Source organism: Lemur catta, chromosome 11 (genome assembly GCF_020740605.2).
Source record: "Lemur catta isolate mLemCat1 chromosome 11, mLemCat1.pri, whole genome shotgun sequence".
NCBI classification, from domain to species: domain Eukaryota; kingdom Metazoa; phylum Chordata; class Mammalia; order Primates; family Lemuridae; genus Lemur; species Lemur catta.
The window spans coordinates 45,439,235-45,459,939 of record NC_059138.1 but is presented as its reverse complement, the minus strand read 5'-3'; the positions used below and the strand labels follow the sequence as shown (position 1 = coordinate 45,459,939).

Below are 20,705 nucleotides of genomic sequence, written 5' to 3'. Positions count from 1 at the left end.
ATGATTCACTGTGATTTTCTTAAATGAAATATATTGAAACCTACCAAAAAAGTCTTCAGACATTTTTGAGAGACTATTAGAATAAACACAAACCGGAGGCAGTATTTATTCACCACAGTATTTATACTGGAGTCAGGTTGGTCTATATCACTAAGATATGCCATATACATCTCTTCTCAGCTTTAGATTCGGTCACATCATGATGATAGCTTGAATTGGCCATGATAGGAGCATTTGCAATTTGGAAATAGGAAAATATTATCAAGCAAACCTTTGTTTGTTTGCTTGCTTGCTTTCAGAATTCCAGTTTACCAGCACATCACCAAATATATAGCTAGCCAGATAGCTAACTGAAAGAAAAGACTATATGAATCAAGAAATAACATTTCTGAGCAAAGCACTTGGTCAGTCTGAATTTTCTATGAATATAATCCTTTCATGCCCAGTGCCCAGTGTTGCAGTCTAGTTAGGATATATGAATTGAGACCCATTTTAAGGATGGGAATGATAGGCTCACTTCCATATAGTGTATTCCAGAAAAAAATTGAATATGCTGTTTTTATTTTAAAATAAAATTTACAATAATAACTGTGCCTGATATCATTTGGCAAAGATATTTGAATAATTTATAGATAAAATGTTATGCCCTTCTTTGGATTAACACCATGGAAATCAGCACATGCCACAGATCAGGATGATTTTAAAGCCAATATCAGTAAGTATACTATGATGATGTGTTCTTTGCACGTGGTAGCCTAGGTGGCCTATTTTAAGTTCATGAGTTTATTTTTTATAAAAATAGATATGTTACAAGCTCATTCAAGAGAGAAAACAAAAGTAAACAAAATTGCAGTTGTGATTTCACAAGCTCTAAGACTTATTTAGGAACTAGTGGTTTTGCAGTTTATCTAATTGATTTAAGTGAGAAATCATTAAAAACTACATGCATATTATTTAAGAATTTTTTATTATTCATTTGTTCTCTCAACATTTGGCCAAGGTGCCAAGTCAGGCTTTTCTATGAGCATGGGTCCTCTGACTGAAGTCCAGTTCTTGCATAACCCACACCTACAATTTGTTATTTATGATTTCCAGCTTTGCTTTATTTATTCTTAGAACAAAGGTCTTTAATAAACCAATTTTTAGTATTTCTGCTAGATTCATGATGCTGTCTTGACTGTCAGTATTTAAATACTATTTTTAAATATTAAATATTCTGGAGGATAACTTGAATGTGTGGCAAATCATATCCTTTCTCCCACCCATATAGGCTATATTTAAATACAGTGCTGTCAAGCTAGAATGATAAAGGTTTATTCTGTTTATGTACAAATATTAACTAGCTTGAAGGCCACTAATTTAAATGAGTATCCATTCACCTTGTTAATTAAAAAATATAGTGGTATACTTTGGTACTTTATATTACATATGTTTGAGTGTATATGTGTATGTTTGGGTTTCTTCTATAGTTATATGTTTAATTTATGCATGCTATCCCAAGAGCTTAGGGCCTTCAGCCTCAACCCCTAATAGATTATCCAAAAATACCAAAACAGTAGATTGTTTGAGATACAACCCTAATTTTTATACCTGAAGTGGGGCCTCACTATAACAATACCAATTGTATATCACAGGAGGTTTTGTTTACTTTTAATTTTTAAAAATTTTTTCATGATTATTGATTTTTTTAATTTATTTATTGAATAAAATAAAGGTGATTAATATTCTATACTTGAAATTAATTTTTTTCTTAGGGAAAAATTATATATATTTGAATAAATAGTGTGTGTGTTTATGTAATTGAATTTCTCCACTTATTTAATGAATTCTAGGTAGACTTAGGCATTGATGATCTCTTCCATGTGTATCTTTGCTTTCTGTATTTCTGAATCCAAAAATATATAGACTGTGCCCTTACAGATTCAACATTGTCTTCTAGTTGAGTTGAAACATGAATGACAACTTGGTTGGCAATAGAATTCTTAGACTGCACTTTTTTCTCTTCCAAACTACAAAGCTTCTGTTCAGAGAAGTTTGACTGGGTCTACTGCTTTTTCTGAGTTTGTTCATTTCTCCTATAATAGGCTTTTTAAAAAATATTTTGGTATAGCATTAAGTTTTTATAATTACTTTTAATTGGCAAATAATAATTGTGTATATGGGTTACGGTGTGATGTTTTGATACATGTACACATTACAGACTGATCAAATCTGGCTAATTAACATATAACAAGTTTTTCAGACTTACCAGGGTCTGAAATTTTAGCACTTTTGCAACACTCTATGGCATAGGGTCTGATTATGTCGACTTTGGGAAAACAAGAGTGTTTTCAAATTTCCTCTAGCTTTCTGTTCTCTGGATTTATTCATTTAAAGCACACTGACCAATTGTGGGTTTTCTGATCCTCATAAGCCAAGTGCTGTTCTGAAATTACTCACTTATATAACCAATATTAAATGGAAAAAACATCACAGTATGTTTTCTGAGGACTTCTCTGGTTATTTGTTTGGAAAAAAAAAAGATTTTTATTGAACCTTGTTTTGAAGTCTTTCTGAACAAGTTGGCCTATCTTGTCAAACAATGTAGCAGAACGTTGTGTTTCAGAATGCTGAGAGTTAGCAGTAATTATCTTTGTACAATGATTAGGTAATGCTCAAAGAATTGGCTTTAAAACACTCCTATTAGTAATATTAAAATGTGCCATCTCCTAAAATAAAAAATGCAATTAGATTGTTCTATAAATCAAAATTTCCTGAACCAATCTTTCCGTTTGAAAACAACTTACAATGATTTTCTGAAAGAACTCACAGAATCAGGTATTTGAGGGATCCTAATCTTCCAAAATCTTAAAATTGATTTCCCAGTAACATTTAGTAAACATTCTTGAACAAATACTGAGCAGAGAATGATCCTTTGCTGTCCACTGTACTTCCTTTTAATTGCATAAGATTAGTCTTTGTTCTGTTGGAAAAAAAATGAAAACAAAAGATCTGGGGAATTTAACCACAAATCAAGTTTTGAAGTGCTATTTCTTGCTATTTGTTTTAGTATTAAAATTTTAACAACTTTTAGAGCAATGGTGTTGGGGCTGTAAAATGTTTAGCAATGTTGGAGTTTTAAATGGTATATATTTTCTCTCATTTTGGTCTTTTCCATTGTTATTTCTTTTTCAGTTAATTTGAGCATCTTAAAGTACACTAGACTATATGAACTTTGAATGTATATATATAAGTTGGTACTTTCATTTTAAATATTTAAATACTTATAAATATTTTTCATGTTATATTAATAATATCAATACTAAGTTTAGTGTCATTAACACCTTAACTAATGGGCTCAAAAATTAGATGCTTCCTCTATAATAAAACTTTATCTTCTCTAGACTATTTCACTTGGTGAAACTTACTCAATACCATCACAATTTTAGGAAGTTTTGAATTTACTTATTCTTCAAAAATAACTTTCTTTATATATTCTTCTCAGATCACAGTTCTCCAAATTTGGAAAATTCGTAGTAAAATTGTCATTACCTCATGAAAGTAGACACTTTTTAACCTGATAAAGATGAGGTTCAGTTCTTTTATGTGTTCCATACTACTCTGTGCACACATCTATTGTGTCCCTTAGCATAATGAGAATTTTTTCTGCACACTCAGTGTCTGACACAGTGCTTAATAAAGCAAAGGTTTAAGCAATATAAGAAGAAATGAGTGATAAAAATTCATGTTCAATTACAAAAGTTGGATACTTATTAACATATCACTCCTCACAGGGTCACAAATACGATACATGTAGTTATACTCTACTATTTCTAAAGAACCATGTACATTTAAGACAGCATCAATATTTAGTAATATCACTTTTGATTCAAAATAATGTACAAAATGGAAACTTTCCTCTGGGTGCATGTTTTCACAACTTTGAGCTTAACTGCTCATAAATTTACATGAATTCACTCTAGGTGTTTTTTCTTCAGTGTTACTTGTTTTGAATTTAAATTCAGATCTCTGGGGTGGGAGGACAGGATTGTTAATGACAGAGAAACCCCTCCAATCTAGAACATACAATATCATCTTCCTGTTCAGTGGCTGAGTGTGAGAAGGAGATTTTTCTCTGCCAGTTCTTTTGTAGCCCAGAAGGTCCAAAACATTGTGTTTACTTTTACTCTGTGGTTGAAAGAGGGTGAGGGCACAAAACAGAGGAGTTTTAAATTAGAAATTAAAATCTCAACTCAAAATAGCAGGTACTATGTGGAAGTGTTTGCTGCCTGACACATGTATTTGTGATTCATTTGCAGTTAATGGTGAGTGTGTTTTGGTCTCAAGCTTGTAAATTTTCACTGAAACAACTCAACAGTTGAATTTCTCCTTTACACAGTAACCAAAGAAAGTCAGGCTTTGATATTTAAAATGCATTAAAAGTGGACATGATTTCCCTTCATCTCATACCCCCTCCCCAATCAGGAAAATTACCTTAAAAGACTCACACAACGTATTCCTACTTTTTCCTCATCTCACCTATTAAGATGCCCAGGGCAACATCTCAATATGCTCCATGATTCCTTCTCTGATTCTAATGAGAGTGGAAGAGGGCTGGTGGTGTCTGGGCTTGGGGTGGAGGGGATGGCAGTGCTTCTCAGCGTTCATGGTTTATGTGTGCACTTTAACTCTTAAGCAGGCACTGGCCTATACTTTTCATTATGAATGTTCCAGTGTGCAAAAAACTTTAGAGAATAATATGGCAAACAACCACTTACCCACCATACTGCTTTATTAGGTCATAAAATTTTGCCATAATTGTTTCATATTTTTGAAAGAAATTTTTGAAAGCTGTAAGTCAGGTAAAGCCTCTTGCAGTTACCTCTCCATTCACAAACCTGTTACTACCCCAGAATAAAATACCAGATTTAATTTGGGGTTACACTTTTGCTTGTTTTTCTTTACAATGTTATGTATATAGCATAACTATGTAAGATTCATTTTCTTGTCTGCAAAATTTTATATAAATAATATCTTACTGTATATGTCTTTGTGCCACTATTTTAAAAATTCACATTAAGTTTTTGAGATTTGTCCAAAGGCACATGTAGCTCTACCTCATTTATTTTAACCCCTGGGTACAATTCTATTATTGTATGTCTCTACTACAGTTTAATTTAAACATTTACTGGTTCTTTAGGACATTTATAGTTTTATATTGTTTTATTTTTACCATTTCAAACAGTGCTATAATTACTTTTTTGATGTAGTCCTTTCATGCACATGTTCAGGAGTTTCTTCCACAATACAAGTTAAATTTCTGGGTTATATTGATTATCAATCTTGTTAAATAATGTAGGAGAATGTCTTGTTTCTTCTTCAACTAGTTAATTTTTCCAAATTGCTGTCCAAAGTGTTATACTCTTTATATTCATCAGTGGCAAATTAGTGTTCTTGTTTCTGTGCATACTTGATCCTCGTTCTCTAAATTTCCTTTTTCAAATCCAATGTGAAATTACTTACCATTGTTGTTTTCTTTTACTTCCCCTTCAATAGCATTGAGCATGATCATATTTTATTAATCTTATTAGCTCTTGTGTTATTCTCTTCTGTGGTTTGCCTGTTCTTTTTGCCTATTCTTTAATTAGATTGTTTGTGCATTTTTAATGATTTTTAGGGAATCTTTATATATTCTACATATAATCTTTTATCAATTATGTAGGCTATAAATACCTTCTCCCAATATGTGATTTGTACTTTTAGTTTCTGTCTCTCTCTCTCTCTCTCTTTTCAAAAGTTGAAATTTTAATGTAGTCAAATTTGTTATTTTGTTTCTATTAAGTTATACAAATGTTTTATCATGTTGAGGAAATTTGCCAGGTCCTGAGGTCTTAAATATATGATTCTTTATTTTTTTTCTAAAAACTATAAAATCTTACATGTCAGAAATGTCCTTATAGTCAAAGAATTAAGTTGTTTTTAATATATCTGTGGTCTGAAGTGGAAATCTTGTATTTTAGTTTTGTTTTCTTGTGGATAATCAATTTCCTGTGCTCCATTATTTTAAGCTTTATATTCAGGAGCTTTAATGGGACTTTTGTTCTATTTTTTCGACAAGAGGCCCTGACCCATCTCTAGAGTGGCTCAGCTCCTAAGTGGCTTACAGCTTTTGGGCCATTCCTTTTTTTAATGGATATAGCATAATTGTACATAGTTATGGGGTAGGTGCTATATATTGATAGATCTAGACAATATATATTGATTAATTTAGGGTAACTGAAATACATATCACCTCAAACATTGATCATTTCTTTGTATGGGGAACATTCCAAATCTTCTCTTCTAGCTGTTTTGAGCTATACAATAAATTATTGTTAACCATAATCACCCTACTATGCTATCAAACACTAGAACTTATTCCTTCTGTCTAACTGTATTTTTGTAGCTATTAACCAACTTCTCTTCATTTCCCCTCCATCCTATGCTTCCCAGCCTCTAGTAACCACCATTCTACTCACTAACTCCATAAGATCAATTATTTTATTATAGCTCCCACATATGAATGACGGCATATGATACTTACCTTTCTGTACCTGGCTTATTTTACTTAACATAACACCCTTCAGTTCTATCCATGTTGCTGCAAATGACAGGATTTCATTATTTTTTGTGGCTGAATAATATTTTATTGTGTATATATAAAACATTTTTAATCCATTTATCTGTTGATGAACACCTAGCTTTATTCCATATCTTGGCTGTTGTGGGAGTGCAGATATCTCTGAGGTACTTATTTCCTTTTTCTTTTTTCTTTTTTATTTTTTGGTTATATATCCAGCAGTGGGATTTTTGCATCAGATGGTCGTTCTATTTTTAGTTTTTGCACAATCTCCATACTGTTTTTCATAGCGGCTGTATTCATTTACGTTCCCACCAACAGTGTATGCGTATTCCCCATTTTCACATCCTTGTCAGCATCTGTAATTTTCTTTTTGATAAAAACTATTCTAACAGGTATGAAGTGATATCTCATTGTGGTTTTAATTTGCATTTCCCTGATAATTAGTGATGCTGAGAATTTTTTCATCTACCTGTTGGCCATTTTTATGTCTTCAGAAATGTCTATTCAGATCTTCTGTTAATTTTTTAAATAAGATTATTTGGTTTTTTGCTATTGAGTTCCTTATATATTCTGGTTATTAATCCCTTGTCAGACGAATAATTTGCAAATATTTTCTCCCATTCTGTAGGTTGTCTCTTCGTTTCGTTGATGTTTGCTTTGCAAAAGTTTTTTAGTTTGATGTAATCCTGTTTGTCAGTTTTTGTTTTTGTTGCATGTACTTTTGAGGTCTTAACTCAAAAAAAGTTTTGCCCATACCTACATCCTGAAGCATTTCCCCAATGTTCCAGTAGTTTCATTGTTTCAGGTCTTACATTTAAGTCTTTAATCCATTTTAGTTGATTTTTGTATATACTGAGAGAAAGGGGACTAATTTTATTCTTCCACATATGGATATCCAGTTTTTCCAGCATCACTTATTGAAGACCAATGTATATTCTTGGTGCTTTTGTCGAAAATGCATTGACTATAAATGCATATATTTATTTCTGAGTTCTCTATTCTTTTCCATGGTCTATGTGTCTATTTTTATGCCAGTACCATGCTATTTTGGTTACTATAGCTTTGTAGTATATTTTGAAGCCAGATAGTATGATACCTCCTGCTTGGTTCTTTTTGCTCAGGATTGCTTTGTCTATTTGGGGTCTTTTGTGGTTCCACACAAATTTTAGGATTATTTTTTCTATTTCTGTGAAGAATGTCATTGGTATTTTGATAAGAATTGCATTGAATTTGTAGATCACTTTGGATAATGTGGACATTTTAGTGATATTAATTTTTTTGATTCATAAACATGAAATATCTTTCAATTTTTTGTCTTCCATTTTTTGATCAATGTTTTATAGTTTTCATTATAGAGATCTTTCCTTTCCTTAATTAAATTTATTCCTAGGTATTTTATATTTTGTAGCTATTATAAATGGGATCATTTTCTTGATTTCTTTTTCAGATTCTTCACTATTGCTATGCACCATTTTTTGAATAGTATATTACTCCCACTGATCTACTATGTCCCATCTGTTATATTTTTCAAAATACATATCTGGATCCTTTCTGAGTTCTGTGTTCTGGTCTATTTGTTTATACCTACTAGACTATTTGTCTATCCCTACACCACTATCACATGGTGTTAATTATGATATCTTTATATTGAGTCCTGACATATGGTAGGTGGATCTGTCATTTTGCTATTCTTCAAAGTGATCTTGGAATAATTCTTGACCCTTTGATCTTGCATATAAAATCTAGAATCAACTTATCAATTTTCATGACACTCTGTTGAAATTAGATAGTGATTACATTAAAAGGGCAGATTAATGTGGAAAAAACAATAATTTTTTTATATATATAATCATATCCAGTTGAGTCTTCAATAAGTTCACAGTGGAAAGCTTTTGTTCTACTCAGAGATTTAGTCATTGTATTCTGAATCAATACAATGAACTAAGTTAGGACATTACAAAAAAAACTTACATGTAGCAGTTGTTAAACTTATTAACTATTTATGTTTCATGTTACTTATAACAATGTTGTCTGTCCAGCAAAGGCAGAGTAGAAGATATAAATCAAATAAAGTTCTGTGAGGGAAATAGTATGGGCTAAATCTAGTCCTTTATATGCATATCATTGGTTCTAAGCTTTATTTAATCACTGGATTTCTTCAGCTAGTTCTCCAAATTAATTTTTTCCCTAGTTTTATGTGTTATTACATTATAATTGTGAAATATATTACTATCATGATACTTTTGAAACTTCAACAATCTTCATAACAGAATAATGAATTTATAGAAACTAAATATCTTTTATGCAATGAACCCACAATTGTTTGTTTATATTGATAAATTGTCCAACTCTAATTTAATAAAAATCTTTTGAAGATAATTTCATCTATATTATTGTAATTGCTAATTAAATCAAATTTGGAAAATTTTTGGAAAGCTGTTTGGAGCTAAAGATAGGAATGTAGCATTAAAGTCTGAAGGTAGATTCAGGAATCTTCTTAATGAATCAGTGGGAACACAGCATGGGAGAGTACAAAGCTGAAACCAATGATATCCAGTGTTTGCTTGTGGATTTAGCCAGAGCTATATGGCGAGTTAGCATCTCCCAGGGCATTAGATCTGTAAAGAAATGAGAGAAACATCATTGTTTGTCTATAGGCTATTCTGTGAAGAAATGTGCCTGTGGCATGAATTCACAGATATTTTTAAATTCTTAGTTTTTTAGTTGTTTCAGAGTAGGTGATTGACATTGGTCCAGCTAGCTAGTTCCTCTTCTTAAAGATGACCTAACAGGATTTCTGGCAAGAAAATGCTTTTGGATTTATTGTTGAGAATCCGTGATTGAAGTGAGGGTAAAGTTAGCTGTTTTTGGAGTGGTGGTTTTGGTTTTAGAAATTGGCCTCTGGAATTCCCTGTCCTGAAGAAGTTTACAGTAGAAGAGCTAATTCCAGTAGCATTATTAGAGGACACACTCCAGTGTAACATAAGGGAGAATGTTCCTAGGCAAGAAAGTCTCTATTTCTGCTTATGCTTTTTTGGCATATGTTACAGATGGCATGGCAGTGATCAAGGTTGGAGATCAAGAAACACAGCACACAGATGAGTGAGCTTCCTTGTTCTTGTTCCAGGGGGATTATCAGGTACGGATTGGTCATTAGCATGAGATTTCTCAAAATTCCCTAAAGCTGGTGTGTTAGGTACACATGACACAAGATCATATTTCATGTTGATACAAATATTTTCTAAAAAATATTTAGAAAACTATCTTCTGGGAAGAAAAATACCAATTGTTGGTATCTGGACTGGTAGGTTGTAATATATTATTTTTAGGATGCAGTGGTATCACAGTTACTACATCAGGATATTAGTGATTCGCTATGTTGCCAGAACAAAGACATATATTTCTTTCTTTTATCCATTTATTTTGAAATTTATCAGAGGAGAACGATGTTTGATTCATAATGTGCCTGATAGAGACATCAAGAAAACTAAATTTTACACAGTATAATTAGCCAAATCCTACTCGATAGCTTTTATCACAAAGGGTGACATACCTCAAAATATTTGTATGTGTTCAGTGATATCCTTCTAGATGAACAATTGTTTCTATAGTTAAATTCCTGGATTTGTGTAACCAATATGTCTTAGAATTGGCTGCACTTTTTGTGAACTTGGAGTGGATATTTTGGAAGCAAGAATGCTGAATTGTTTTTAATATCCATACCAATCTTCAACCAGACAATGCTTTATGATCTCCAATTTTTAATAAAGAGCATAGTTTTAGAGTTAGATTGGGATTTAAATCCAGCTCTGGTATTTAGCTCCTTGGCTATGTTTTTGGGTTTTTTTTAACTTTTAGTACCAGGGTGTTCTGAGATGAAAAACTGGGCTAATAGTTTGGCAAAACTGTGTTATCAGATTTAGAAATAATATATCAGAAACATATAATGCTGGGCGTGGAACATTGTAAGCAGTGAAAAAAAAAACTGTGCTTACTTTCAACTTTAGAGATCTTGGATGGTAAGGAGAATATTTGTGATGCTAAATTTGAATTCCATGTCCCCCATATCTGTACATGCTTAGAACATTGACCGTGATCAGATCTGAGCTCTGAATTATAAGAACATATAATATTGCTATGGATAAATCATCAAACTTGGAATTAAAAGACTCTGAATTAATGCTGTCTTCATGACATTAGGCAATTTACTTGTGTTTTCTGTGTCTCCCTTTTATCTCATCTGTACAATTAAGAGGTTTTTAGATCTAACAGTGATGAGTTAGATCTCAATGATGAAGGTGATGATGATGATGACGAAAGGAACTGACGTCTTTTATAACTCTAAAGCAATACACTAGCTGTAGGAGCTATTTTGTTAAGGATAGATAAAATTATTTTCCTGAATGACAATTAAGTTTATAAATTTCAGACTATAAGAGAACATTTAACTCCTAAAGGTATCTGATATAATAATATATATCATTTTAAGTACCTAGCCTGCATAAATAAAAGAAATTGTAATTCCTGAAGTGATTAAGCCAATTTCCATGTAAATATATCACCTCCAAACTGTAAAATCATAGTTTTTGCTGATCTTTTTTTAAAAGACTTCTAAATGTTTCTTCTTATCAACAATATGTTAATAAGTAAACCTTGTGTTCTGATTAAAATTTATAGAAATACGTATTCATATAATTTTCTTGGTCACTGAAAACACATCTTGTTAATGAACAGAATCATGGCGTAGGAGTCAGATGACTCAGTGTCTGGACCAGTCTTTCTCATCAACTACTATAGTGACCTTCATCAAATCATAGAAACTCAATGAGTCTCGAGATAATTTACCTTCTAAAAAGATGTGAAGGAAAGATTGAACCTAAAGAAACATGTAGTCAAAGGTTCGGAAGTAGAAGATGAGGCAATAGTATATGAGCAATTATAAACTGAGTGTGTTATTTAAGACGGAAATCCAAATACTACAATTAAGAATGTGAGATTAACTACAGGAGATGAAAGGATAAGTGAGACTGGAAGTGAATCAATCATCACTAAAGAAACTTAAGTCTCCGGACTTCTCCCTCCCTTACAGGCCCTTACAAGGCTCCAAGAAGGGCTTAAGATTATACGATGTTGTGACATTTGTCAGCTTTTTAACATTTGTAACTTGTTATGGTTTCTTTTTCCTTTTTAACAAATACTCATTTGTATCCAATTTTGTATTCATAATTTTATATTTTTTCTTCAAATTGTGTAAGCTTCAGGCCTTACAAAACATGTATTCATCCCTGCATGAATTGTTTTTTTATTTGTGGAGGACTTTGAGGTACTTACTGCAGAATTATAAAAACCTACTGCTACGAAAAGGTGGATATAGGTAACAAACAGGAAGTTCAGAGAGATGGCTCTTGTGAGGAGTAGAGTAGAAGTTAGAATATTAGGAATACTGGAAATAATGAAGAATACAAATGAAGCACAACATTTATTCAGTAACTACTCTGTAGGTATATTTTAAAATTACCTAGAATGATATGGTTCTTCCTTACTTTCAAGATGCCTACAACCTAGAAAGGTGGCAGTAGGTACAAGATATCCATTGTGGAGGAAAAGTTTGATCAGGGTCTGAAACATTTTATAAAAATATAAATAAATCTGAAAAACTAGGTGAAGTATACTTTTAAGGGAAAAAAAACTCTTTTCTTTAATGATGTTTGGTTTTGTTAATTGTGATAGATGTGTTCTTTTAATTTCATTAAAAGAAATACAGAAATAGAGCAATACAGAATACATTGGTCAATTTTGCGTGTATTAAAACTTGTACCATGGCTAAGTACAGCTTACAGATTGACCTCCCTACCACCCCAAAGAATTCCAGGTAACTTCAGGTAGTTTCTAAGAGCAGTCTATAAGCTCTTGAGGACAAGATATTGTCCAGAAACTATACAGATATTCCAAGGCTTTCATATATCACATTTATTACTTTTTTTATAGTTCAACATAGTTGTGGAGTACTAATACATTCTCGATACTGTGATCAGTGCTGAAGCAGAAAAATTATTCTACAGGAATGCAGGTTTTTACTTTAGTACTTGAGAAACTTAGATTAAAGATGTTAAAATATATGTATTAAGCTTCACTCAGAGTGGTGGAAGAAAGTAAGATTGCCTTTGGTTTCTCGTAGGGTACTTTTCTTTTACTCTCTATTCATTCTCTCTTCACTCTGGGCCACAGTCCCAAGAACCTAGACACTATAGGCCCCAGCACTTGAGTTTGCTGAATGTCGTCATTGATCCAGTCATCTTTTTCACAACTTTTTAGTACATAACTATATGAAGCAATCTCTCTTTTGGCCCAGTAGGGACTTTAATGAAGAAAGGAAAGCATTGGCCTTACATTCTAATAACTAGGACTAAAAATAACAAAGCTATTTATACATGCTGCATATTAAATGGTGATAAATGCTAAGGAGAAAAATATAGCAAGGGGAGTGTGTGGCATGTAGGAGAGGGGGATTGCAATTTGAGATGGGGTTATTCAAGAAGGCCTTGCCAAGAAGGCCAAAACCCAATAATGCCATCAAGGAGAGGAAGGAATGATCTACATGTTGTTTGTGGTATAGGCAGAGGAATGACAAAGGTAAAAGCCCTGAACAAGAGCGGGAAGACAGCGAGACAGAAAGGAGGCCAGTGTGGCTGGAACTGAGTGAGCACATGGGACAGAGGATAGCAAAACTTCCAGTCGGGAGTAATGGGGGTTGAATCTTGTAAGCCATTGTGAAGAGTTTAACTTCCACTAGTGTGAGATGAGAAGCCTTTGACCTGACACATGCCGAATGATGGTGAAATAGGATTACTCTTATGCTGTATTAAGAATAGTTTGAAAGGGGTAAAAAAAATAGAAGCAAGATTAGTTAGGAAGCCGTAGAAATAACCCAAGTGTGAGATATGCCTATAAAGACTGAGGTGGGAACAGGGGAGGTACTGAGTAGTTATATTTTAGATAGATGATAGATAGATAGATAGATAGATAGAGAGATATAAATAGATATATATATCAATACAGTATATATGTTAAATTTTAGCTCAGTAAAAATGATCTCAATATGTTCATTCATGTGTACATGTTATGTGTACTATTGACATTTAGTAACCCAAAATCACTTCACTATTTTTTAAAAATTAAATTACCTACATAATGTAGGAAACCTACAGAATATTTGGCATCTAAGTCGTTTATCTTATTTTCAGTTGATACAATAAATACATATCATTTAATAGGAATTACACCATTTAAATGTATATTTGTGGGGTTCTATAGGTGGTAGTTCAATATTTTTTATTTCTATCATATGCTATTTGCATCTCAGTAGGACAAAAGATGGCCAAGAGCCACATGTTTTTGTGTCAAGATGTTAAAAAAGTTTCTTTCAATGAAACTGAAAGAATGAAACTTTATGTGTTTATTGACAAGAGCCAATGTTTATGGAAGAAAATCACTTCGTAGGACTTGCCTATTTATGAAAAATATACCTATATCAGTATCACCTTAAGTATTTTGGGAGAACAAAAGTGAATAAAATCTTCTCCATATTTTATAGTGCTTAGTTTGTATTAATGAACTGTGAAAAAATGAATACAAGTACTCCATTGATAGGAAGAACTGATTCTCAGCAATCACATTTTTTCATCATGACAATATGTTCTAAAAATTACATTTAACATAAAAATGTAAAATAAATTGCTGTTTTGAATTCCTGTTTTCTTAACCAGTCTTGCAACTTGTGGTCTGCTCTGATTGCATTCATTCATTCAGCAAACATATGTACTGTGAATGTAAAATGTCTTTCAGTCTGTCTCTGATTTCTTTTTTCATTGAGAAAAGATACATAGTATGTATATGAAATGTCAGAATAGCAATGGAGACAATTACATAAATGAATAAATTAAAATAAAGTATATTGAGGATAACAATAGAAGTAGGTACGAGATATGGAAAAAACATAGAAACTGACACTAACCTGCTGAGGTTGGGGAAGAAATACATGTGTCCTCTCCAAATGGCAGAATATTGTTAAAGTAATGATCTGATTATTGTAAACCTTTCCTCTTATATCTTAATATCATCAAATGAATTAAGTCCGAGTACAGTGTTAGCTACAGGGTCTTTTACTACATAGGCCAGCCCATTCAGACACATCTTCTTCCAACCCTACCCACGCCTCGCAGCTCCACACCCACCAGCCCCACTCTGATCTCAGAGCTCCAATTTCATTTACCCTCTATGAGCATTTGTTCCCGATGTTCCTACTCCTTAGAACTCATGTCAGAAATCATAACCGACTAAATATTTATGGACTTGAAGTGATTAGGTTTATCGTAATTAAATACATTCATTTCTGTTGATTATGCACTTAAATCTAAGATATTAGCTATATAATAGCCATAATTTTATAATTAGATATTCCACATAACTTAAACATAAAAGAAGCCTTTAGAATGCCAATATTCCTGAATTTAGATGAGAAATAAGGGACCTAGCTTTTCCAACTGCCACTAAATGTGGTTTTTAACACTTAGGTTTTCCCTCTTCAAAAATGGGGATATACCTACCCTACCTACTTTATTGGATTGTTGTGAAGGTAAAATGAGAAAAAGTGAGCAAAATAACTTTGCTTTCTTTTTTTAAAGCCCTAAATTGGTACTCTTTATTAATACCTCAGGTATTAACACAAGTGAGATGAGTCTAATTTTATTCCTTTTAACTGAAAGGATTCCTTATAATCAGATGGTATATATGTGAAAGTCCTCAATAGTTCATACAGAATTATATTGCCACATTTTTATGGCATGATCACGTTTGCTTATCAATTAGGAAAATAATTTATGCATGTGAATTTTACAGAGCTGGAGGGAAAATAGTTTTGTTCTATATCAGTTGGCAGATATTGCTGTTAAACTGTTTTCTTCTTAGACAATTCTTGTTTTTCGATGGAAAAATCAATGAATGGAATTCAACCATCAAATGGCATTTGTTATTTATTGAACATATATCAAGCCACAGTGAATTATTTTCTAATTCTTCTTTCTGATGTAAAGAATATTGACACTTCTTATGAAGTATCCTGATGTATAATTTGCTTTATTTCTTTATAGATTATCTCAGGATGATAAAATGGTTACTGATTTTTTTTATTGTTTGAAATGGTTTCTCTATGTTATTTATATCTTTTGACACTTCTAATGATGAAAGACATTACACATCAAAAGTTTACTCTTTTAATTTTGATTACACCATTCATAGTAAGCATGTAGTGTCATTGGCTCAAACATAATCAAATTATATTTTTTTAGTTTTCCTCAAAGACTGCTACCACTTTCGTACTTTCTTTTTAAATTTTTATTTAATGTACATATATATTGTAAAATGATTACTGCAATCAGCTAATTAACACATCCAAATTTATTTTATTGGTGAAAACATTTAAGATCTACTCTCTTAGCAAATTTAAAACATGCAATACAGTTTTGCTAACTATAGTGACCGTGTACATTATATCCCCAGCACCTGCTCATCTTATAACTGAAATTTTGTACCTTTTGACCAACATCACCGATTCCCTCCATCCCTCAGCCTCTGGCAACCACCATTCTACCCCCTGCTTCTATAAGTTTGACATTTTTAGATTCCACATACAAGTGAGACTATATAATATTTATCTTTGTCTTATTTCACTTGTCATAATGCCCTAAGTTTCATCCATTTTTCACAAAATAGCAGGATTTCTTTCTTTTTTATTGCTCAATGTATTCCATTATATATATACACACACATATGTGTGTGTGTATATATAATATACATATACATAGTATACATACACATGTGTATATATAGACATATATGTCATGTTTTCTTTATCTATTCATACATTAACACACACTTAGGTTGTTGCCATGTCTGGGCTATTGTAAATAACACTGTAATGAACAGGGGAGTGCAGATATCTCTTTGAGAGATACTGGTTTCTTTTACTTCAGATATATACCTAGAGGTGGGATTGCTAGATGATATGGTATTTCTATTTCTGATTTTTGGGGGAACCTCCATACTGTGTTCCATAATGGATATATGAATTTACATTTCCACTAACAGTATACAAAGTTTCCCTTTTCTTCACATCCTTACCAACCCTTATTATTTGACTTTTTGATAATAGCCATCCTAACAGATGTAAGTTGATATCTCATTATGGAATTGACTTGCATTTTCCTGATCATTAGTGATATTGAACAGCTTTTTTCTTTGGAAAAATATCTATTTAGGTCCTTTGCTCTTTTAAAAATTCATTTATTTGCTTTTTGTTTTTGCTTATGAGTTATATGAATTCCTTACATAGTTTGGGTGTTAACCCCTTATTAGATATATGGTTTACAAAAATTTTCACCCATTGCATAAGCTGCCTTTTTGTTTTTTGTTTTTTTTTTATTGTTTACTGTACAGAGCTTTTTAGTTTGATGTGATCCCACTTGTTTATTTTTGCTTTTGTTGCTTGTACTTTTGATGTCATATTCAAAAAACCATTGCCAAGATAAATGTCAGGAAGGTTTTTTCCCTTTGTTTTCTTCTAAGAGTTTTATGATTTCAGATCTTATATTTAAGTCTTCAATCCATTTCAATTTAATTTTTCTGAGAGGTGTTAAGATAGGGATACAATGTCATTCTTTTGCATGTGGACATCCAATTTTTCGAATGTCAGTTATTGAAGAAACTCTCCTTTCTCTATTGTGTATTTTTGGTGCCCCCAATCAAGATTAGTTGACCATATATGTGTGGACTTACTCATGGCTCTCAATTCTGTTTCATTGGTATATGAGTCTGTTTTTATGCTAGTACCATACTGTTTTGATTACTATAGCTTTGTAATACAATTTGAAATCAGAAAGTGTCATGCCTCTACTTTGTTCTTTCTCAAGACTGGTCTGGCTATTCAGAAACTTTGTGGTTCTACATGAATTTTAGGATTTTTTTTTTCTATTTCTGTGAAAAAATGTCATTGGAATTTTGAAAGGAGTTACATTCGATCTATAGGTCACTTTGGTTAGTGTGAACATTTTAACAACATTAATTCTTCCAATCCATAGGCATGGGATATTTTTCTCTTTATTGTGTCTTTTCAATTTCCTTCATCAATGTTTTATGGTTTTCAGTATACAGATCTTTCACCTCCTTGATTAAATTTATTCCTAACTATTTTAATTTTTGTAGCTACTGTAAATGGCATTGTTTTCTTGATTTCTTTTTCAAATAGTTTGTTGTTAGTGTACAGAAATGCAACTGATTTTTTGTATGTTGATTTTGTATCCTGTAACTTCCCTGAATTTTTTTATTAGTTATAACAGTATTTTGGTGGAGCATTTAGGGTTTTCTATGTATAAAATCATCTCAGCTGTGAACAGAGATGATTTTACTTTTTCCTTTTAATATGGATGTATTTTATTTCTTTTTCTTGCCTAATTGCTCTGACTGGGACTTCCAGTACCATGTTGGATAGAAGTGGTGAAAGTGCATATCCATGTCTTAGAGGAGGAGCTTTCAACTTTTCACCATTTTATACGATGTTAGTTGTGTGCATTTCATATATGACCTTTCTTATTTTGAGGTATATTCCTTTTACATGTAATTTGTTAAGAGTTTTTATCATGAAATGATGTGTAATTTTTTTCAAATGCTTTCCTACATTTATTGGGATGATTTATGGTTTTTGTTCATTCTGTTAATGTGGACTATCATATTCATTGATTTGTGTATGTTGAAACAGTGTTTCATCCCAGTGATATATCCTACCCGGACTGAACTCATTCTTTTTATCAGGAACCTATTCTTGTGATAATTAACCTACTCCTGTGATAATGGTATTAATTCATTCATGAGGGCAGAGCCCTTAAAATCTACTTCGCTCTTAAAGGCCCTTCCTCTCAATACTATTACATTTGCAATTAAAATTCAATGTGACTTTTAGAAGGGACATTCCAACCATAGCAGATAGTATTAATCTGCTAATATAAGTTTAGTAGAAAGTTAATAAAAAGCATCCACTCCAAGCATTTTCACAAAATAAATTGGGAAATTAAACTAAGAAAAGGTTTTAAACTTGTAAGCTGCAGTCTACTTCAAGAGAGATGACATTTCATGATTATTATGGGATAACTCCACATTATATTATTTTTTGAGATCAGTAAAATTATAGTAACATACTCATACCCCTTCTTCTGCCTCATTCAGGCACTTTCTGATTTAGTCTGTTTCAAATAATATAAAATTCTAAATACAATAAATGGTGGCCCTAGAGTGACTTTTGGCAACTATACCAATCCTTATAGGAAATACTGGACTGGAATACTAGATTATTTTAGTGGTTATAGTGATTAGAAACAGAATCTTATCATGGTAATCTTCTTCAAGTTTGTCCACAAATCATAGCTAATTATATTCCCTTATTCACCTTAAGTATGTTTAAAAAGCATGAATTTGCAACAGTCATATTGGAGTACAAGAACACATTATTTTTTCTGTAAATCAAATGTAATCAGTTCCAATCTTCCCTGCATCTGTTGGTAAGAAATTAAATCACATGCATCATTTGGTGTTTCCTTCTCCACATGCGCTGAGGAAATTCCCAACGAAGGTATTACTCATTCTACAACAATGGAGTTTGGGCCTCTGTACATTGATCCACACCAAGAGAGTACAATGTCAAAGCCAGCATACTTCCTTCAGAATGGGTGGCTCCCTTACTTGCGCACAAGTTTTCACAAGAGTAGTTTTGTCTACATTGAGAGTCACAGAATCTAGGGTCCAACTTTCTAAAGGCACCTTGTAGCAATTTTTCTTTGAGGAAATGCCATTTTCCCTGGACTATGTGAGCAAGCAGGAGGCCAGTCTCTACTTCCTTTGGAACCTCAAACCACCATCTCCTCCCTAGAACTGACACTCTCTACCTCCCATTCCTTTCATTCTTCTTATATTATTTCCCTTCCCAACAGAGATCAGTATAATTTCCCACCAATGTGCCTGGAGAAATGTGATATTGTCTTCTTTTCTGCCAATGGGAAGGAGAATAAAGATGAGGGACCCAATGAGATTTTATCCATTCCAAACTATCATTGTTTACCCACCGTAAAATGATATATCCCACAATAACTTTCTGTGTGTTCAATAATGTCTTCAGTTTTTGCATGTCCAAGTCTTCAAATAATATTGGCATATAGATAATTAATGCAATTTCTAAATTATCATGCATTGTTCTAATTACAGTGGCATTATAAATAATATGTGTCCTTCGTGCTAAGGTTGTACATATTTGAACATTGTATTCAGGTAGACTAGCATGTAGATTTCATTGGCATAGATTGAATGAGTTTTCCTAATTACCAATACAAGCACTGGCCTGGGAGTTGGTTGAGGTTCATATATCTACACTACTGTTAAGTGCATGATATTAGACAAGTTATGTCACTTTTTAGGTGCCGCTTTTAAAATACGTAATATAAGAGATTAAAACAAGAACATCTACAAGGATCTTGCTTTGTAACAGTCTACAGAATGGTGGTGACTTGTGCTTTTACAACACATTGGATTCATGAAATCCTCCACGAAGTATATTTTTACTGTTAACCATTAATACTCCACAGTATGTGAGAATCTGTTTACTTTACAATTGTACTTTTTTTTTAATGATTGGAGCTAAATGTAGTTTATATATGTGAGTGAAGAAGCCATTGATTTTAAATGCTTTCGATGTGCTCAGACCTAGAAAAGAAGCTTGGACAGTTCAACTGTAGTCTTTGATATTTCTTAGATATTTTTTCTGTTCAAAACATGGTGGAAAGTTTTAAAAATTTATATAAAACTCAATTTCATTTGGGAGTTTATACATTTAAGCCATACTTGGGTGATTTTAATTGCTTGTTCTTCACAAAAAGTATGAGTGAAAGAAAAGACATGAAAAGTAAATTGTTCAAGAACAGTTTCAAATATAGAATTTAACTTCTCTAATTCTGAGCTATTTTAAATATGTCCAAGCTGTATAACATTTCTCTAAAGAATTCTT

The 20,705-nt window shown here is 32.2% G+C and overlaps 1 protein-coding gene across 2 annotated transcripts in view; it reads left to right on the top strand.

The window, feature by feature from the left end:
- Nucleotides 1–20,705, top strand: part of PCLO (piccolo presynaptic cytomatrix protein) — a 348,144-nt gene that overhangs the window by 240,881 nt on the left and 86,558 nt on the right. The gene's annotated exons all lie outside the window — the stretch shown is intronic.